At 37.9% G+C, this 5,769-nt stretch overlaps 1 protein-coding gene across 21 annotated transcripts in view; it reads right to left on the bottom strand.

Moving 5' to 3' along the window:
* Window positions 1-5,769, bottom strand: part of Adgrl3 (adhesion G protein-coupled receptor L3) — a 777,100-nt gene that overhangs the window by 726,249 nt on the left and 45,082 nt on the right. For 18 of the 21 annotated variants that reach the window (XM_029545383.1, XM_029545393.1, XM_029545375.1 and 15 more), the window contains exon 2: window positions 1,096-1,126. The exons of the other annotated variants lie outside the window; for them this stretch is intronic. The gene's annotated coding sequence lies outside the window, so the exon portion shown is untranslated. The remainder of the gene's footprint in view (window positions 1-1,095; window positions 1,127-5,769) is intronic. 21 annotated transcript variants of the gene reach the window in all.

Below are 5,769 nucleotides of genomic sequence, written 5' to 3'. Positions count from 1 at the left end.
ATATCCATCCTCAGGAGGCCAAAAGAGACAGTAGAAATAAAAAATATGCATAAAAAAAACAAAAAAAAAAAAAAAAAAAAAGGGAAAGGAACACAAAGCAAGCTAATGAATGAATGAGAACATACAGATGGTAATGAACAGTGGCCGGAACTTCTTGCTGCTATTATGAAATCCTGTAATCTGAAATATTTTTTCACAAGTAAATCTATGTCCTAGAAGGTGTTTTACAACCCTATCAGAAAGTAAGGAAGCAAAATTATCATTTGGACCACTTCCCCAATCTCACATCTGTTTGTTACTTAATGCTACCGCTGTGTTAAGGATGTGTTCAAAATAAAGTGTGATAATTATACACAGGAAGGCATTGTGACAAAGTTTAAGATGAGGACACTTTCTCCTCAAGCAGGAAGCACTTTGTGCATGGCATTTTCCACGGACACTAATCGATTTAGCCAACATAGACTAGTGTCGACCACGTGCCATGCAATGATCAAAGAAACCATTCCGGAAGCATACTCCTGTCCTTTGGTAATGTCATGTAACGCCTGAACCTAATGACAACACTGCTTATGGTACTCCAAGAACAGCAGAAAGAAAGTAGCTCACTGCACTGGGGATAATGCCAGGGAAAGAGATGTAGGAGTAAGAGGCTGACTATAAAGTCTGGTAAATTGAGGTAGCATTCCTAACTTTAAAGACTCTATAGACTTGATCTATAAAGACACCTTTTAAAAGAGCATTTCTGGAGAAGGAGGGCACATGCAAATACAAAGGACATGATAGATGAGGAGGGGAGCAGGCTGGGAGACAGGAAGGCTCTGCTGAGTAGCAGTCAAAGGTTCAGCAGAGGCTAAACCCCCTACACGTGTAACAGCATGGTTCCACACATCTATCTGAGCTTTCTTCCACTGCCCTTGACAGTCAGTCAAAGGAAGCCAAAGGCAAGAGCAAAAACCACATTGCTTCAGATAGAAGAGGCTGAGAATCAGAGAGAGAGAGAGAGAGAGAGAGAGAGAGAGAGAGAGAGAGAGAGAGAGAGAGAGGCACAATGCCCAAGATGCCACCACCACAGTGGGTGCTGCACAAGCCACTCACCAGTTTTCAGGGCAGTTCTTCAAATCAGCATCTGCAGGGGAGTAAGGAAAAGGAGAGGTTTATGTGGAGAATGACCTCTTAACTTCAACTCTTCACTTATCTCTAAACAAATTAGTTCACAGAACCAAACAAAACCAGTTGAATGCACACTATGTAAACATGAGTGGGGGTAAATGAGAGCAGAAAAGCAGAGAGGCACGCAAATCACAGCAGCCATCGTCGCCACGGCACACATGAATGCTCTATAAAGATGGTTTTGTGCTCCCCATTACTGGCTATTGCTCAGACCCTATTCTATATATGCTGGAATGGCAAGTTCTGCTAAGGAAGAAACTCTGTTGTAGTGGGGGTAGGGGATTTGATCTGTATGTCTCCAGCTACCCAACTCCCAGAACACTCACTTGGATACAGCAAAAATTGGTTGTGTTTTACACACACTTTCTTTCATTGCACAACAACCTTATTAGATGCGAGTTTAATTTTTCTCTTTGCCAGAAACTCAAACTCACATAAGAGAACATAAAATCCATATATTTACGCATGTATATTTCTGTGTAGAAAGAGAAATAAGCCCGTCCCTTCTACATTTATTGGTTTATAGTAACGCAGACTCTGTAGAAAACGAAAAACATCTGCATTCTACCCATAATTTTGTTCAAATGACATTTACTTAGATTCTATCCAATGGGTATTATTATCAACAAAACATTTTTAGAAACAAAGTATGTGCAGAGAGCAGATGACCTGATATACAAGCTTAATCTGCACTACTCTACTGTTAGATCAATAGAAAACAATCCTTACGCTGTAATCATATTTACTACTACATAAATCACTGTTACTGGAGTCAGCCATTAAACTTTCACAGATAAAGGTCTCAAACTGAACTCTATAACTGGAAAACTTTCATTCTATAAAATAATGACAGCCTGGGAGAGTTAAGTAGATCTGATGGTAATGAGTGATCCAAGTCTTTGCAGTTTGTCAATTAATGAATATGTTTAAAATGCAACACAAATTTAGCTTACGGTAGAGGAAAAAGTTAATAAAACCAAGGGCAGTAATTCACTGCAGTATTTCAGTAGTAAAGCTAAGCTGAATAAAATCAGACCTAATAATGTGGTTAGTTTTATTAGATTGCTAAGGGAAACAATATCCTTTAAATGATTTTACAGTGACAGTATTAAAATCAACCTTGAGGTTCATTCAAAAATCAGACAAAGTAAGCCTTTTAATATTTCTTGTCAAAATTCCCATGGACATAAATGTTTATGAAGGACGAGGACCAAAACTGGATTCTTGAATAGTTTGCTTTCAAAATAAAATAAAGGCTTTAATGAAATGCCAGTTTGAGAAATACAAATTTCTGACTTAACTATTAAAATTACATTTCACTTAAAATATAAGCCATTTGTACTCATAGATACTGCTAAGAGGACTATATCTTTCTCTCTTCCACAAACTTCTCCCAAGAGAAATATAACTCTAGGCGATCTTTTCTTCATTCACTAGTTAGCAATGCCTTTGAGAGGAGAGATAACTTTGTGGACAGACCTTGAAAGTCAGTCATTTATGTCAATATTCTTCACTTCAGAAAAGAAAATGGAATAAAATATCCATTCATACATGTTTTGGATATATTCTTGCTTTGGCCTGGATAAATTTAGCTCTTGAGAGAAAAGCCTCTAGAAAGCCACTTGACTTCAGTTCAAGACTGGTTTTAGGGCTACGGTCTACTAGGAACAGATCAATTGGTTTAATCAACAACTGATAATTTTATTTATTTTCCATTTGGTTTGAAAGTCAAATGCTTATTCCAGTACACAGCAGGGACACAGGGATATTACCAATTCACCCACGGAAACGTTGTTTATCTATATATGTCTTCTTAGAATCACCTTTTCTAGTGACTATTCAATGGATTACCTTGTTGAAACTGTTTCCCACCCCCTGCCCCCAGTGTTCCGAATGCTATTTGCAAACTTCTCATACCACTTTTCCTTTTTCCAACCAATCTTCAAAACAAAGCCCTTAAACCCAGGGCTATGCGTTGACTAATAGGAAAGTGTCTTACATAGATAAATTCTCCAATAACTCAATCATAATTTTTTTCTCAAATTGGATCAGAAAATTGACATCTACCTTAATATAAAACTAAATATTAACATTAAAGAATATATTAATAAATCATTAAGAGTATGGCAGTCTGTAAAAATGAAACCTCCAATATATTTTATTGACCCAAGAAATAACAGCACATTTCTAAGCAGTTCAGGGGAAAACTGTTAGCCAATAGCCTTCAGAAAATGATGACTTGTATGCTGAGAGTTTCTGGGTTATTGTCTGCACTGCTAGCCTAATGTTCATGAAAATTTATACAATTGTTTCACTGGAATACTCCTTGGTGACTTAACCAGACCAGACCTTGGTTTAGAGGGCGTTTCAGATATTATTCTTAAGGCCAAGCTTCCAGAAAGATCATTAGTCACTCTTTCAAATATCATGTGTATCCTTTCGTTTTAAATATAAATCAGAATATAAGAATGGTGGCATAATTCTTAAGAATCACGGAAACCGGTGTGAGGTTGAATCTCAGGATTGTTTTGATTTGCATTTCCCTGATGACTAAGGATGTTGGACGTTTCTTTAGGTGCTTCTCAGCTATTCAAATTTCCGCAGCTGAGAATTCTCTGTTTAGCTCTGTTCCCATTTTTTGATAGGGTTATTTGGTTCTCAGGAGTCTAACTTCCAGACACTATTGTTGGTGTCAAGAAGTGCTTCCTGACAGGAGCCTGATACAGCTGTATCCTGAGAGGCTCTGCCAGATCCTAACCAATAGAGCTGCCAATGCTCATAACCAACAATTGGACTGAGCACAGGGACCCCAATGGGGGAGTTAGAGGAAGGACTGAAGAAGCTGAAGGGGCCTTAACTGGCATCAATGAGAGGGAAGACCCTTGGTCCTGTGAAGGCTTGATATCCCAGTGCAGAGGAATGCTAGGGCAGTGAAGCGGGAATGGTTGGGTGGGTGTGGGAACACCCTCATATAAACAGTGTAAGGGGGATGGAATAGGGGGTTTGCAGAGGGGAAGCTAGGAAAGGGGCTAACATTTGAAATGTAAACAAAGAAAATGTCCAATTTAAAAAAAAGATGAAATAAAGACATACTTCCCCCCCCCCCAAAAAAATAGAATTATGGAAACTCTCAAGCAACTTCCATCCTTCTGTATGGAAATTAACATTTGTGTGTTTCAAAAACACTGGAGCACAACTTAATCTGAAAGACATCCATTCACCTCATTTAACACATCCTTACTGAACAACAACTAGATGCTTAGCCCTTGGTGGCCAATGGATATTCAACAGGGCTACACAATAGATACAATCATCCCACACTGGGCTCACAATAGGCATGGGGAGTCAAATAGTCAACACATAATCAAGCAAATAAAATGAAGAATAAGTGCAACCCTGGAAGCAGGGTGGGGTGAGAGATGGCATCCGGGGGTGAAGAAGGGTAAAGACCAGAGTTTGTGTAGATTCTGCGCATAATGGATCACAAGGAAAGGGACACTGGCTGACCTCCACTAGAGTTTGCCAAGAGAGAGGTAATGTGAGAATAAGTACAAAGACAGACAGACAGAAGCCAGCGCTTGGACCGTTTGGAATTGTACTTGAAGAATAACAGAATGAAAGGAACTAAATGAGCAGTAATACTGAACAACAACAACAACAAAAAAAATGGGGAATAACCAAACAATGTGGTGATTTCCAATATCTACTGTACTACATGTAGTTTAATTTTACCAAACAATTCATCAGTATGGAAAGTAATATAACAACCAAACTCTAAGAATTCATGGACCATCTCATTGTATTTTGGCACTCACTAGAGTTTTCACAAGATGTTCTAAATAGTAGATAGTGATTTTACTAAAACATCAGAAGATTCAGATTTAAGAGAAACGTGTGTGTGATGTGTGTAAGATTAAATTACCAATTTAATGTTCATATTCTGAGTTTCTAAACTTACAAATTAAGTAAGACATATTGAAGGCACAGTTTAAAAGCTTGGTCTTTCCACCATCAGACACTAAAATAGGTTATATTTAAAAGGCAATTCTATGCCTTTTAAATTATAAAGTAGCCTGTGTAAGTATGGAATTGATGAATGTAGTTCAATATATTGATGCCTAAATCAGGAATCTACATGTTGTCCAAATTTCTTAATACTTTTTAAAAGGCTTTGCTTATCACTCAAGATCATCTGGAATCTCTACTGGATCACATTATCTCATTAAAAAAAAAAAAAAATCAGTCCTAGATGTTCATAGACACTACCACGATCTTCTCTGTTCTTTTTTTTTTTTTCAAGTTTTCTTAATTATTTGAAAATTCCATTCAATATACTGTGATCATACTCACCCCCACTGTACCTTGAATTCTTTCCCAGATCCACTCCAATCTCTCTAGCCCCTTTCAGCTATTTGCCCTCCTTTTTTTCTCTTTCTCAAACAAGCCATAAAGTCAAATTTGTACTGATTAAGTCCTCATGGCTGTGAGGCCAATTACTGGAGCATGGTCAACATATCAGGATCAATGGTAAGGAGGGAAAGGATGGAAGGAAGGAAGGAAGGAAGGAAGGAAGGAAGGAAGGAAGGAAGGAAGGAAGGA

The sequence above is a fragment of the Mus pahari genome, chromosome 13, assembly GCF_900095145.1.
Source record: "Mus pahari chromosome 13, PAHARI_EIJ_v1.1, whole genome shotgun sequence".
Taxonomy (NCBI): domain Eukaryota; kingdom Metazoa; phylum Chordata; class Mammalia; order Rodentia; family Muridae; genus Mus; species Mus pahari.
The sequence above is the reverse complement of the archived record's forward strand: the minus strand, read 5'-3'. Positions and strand labels throughout refer to the sequence as shown.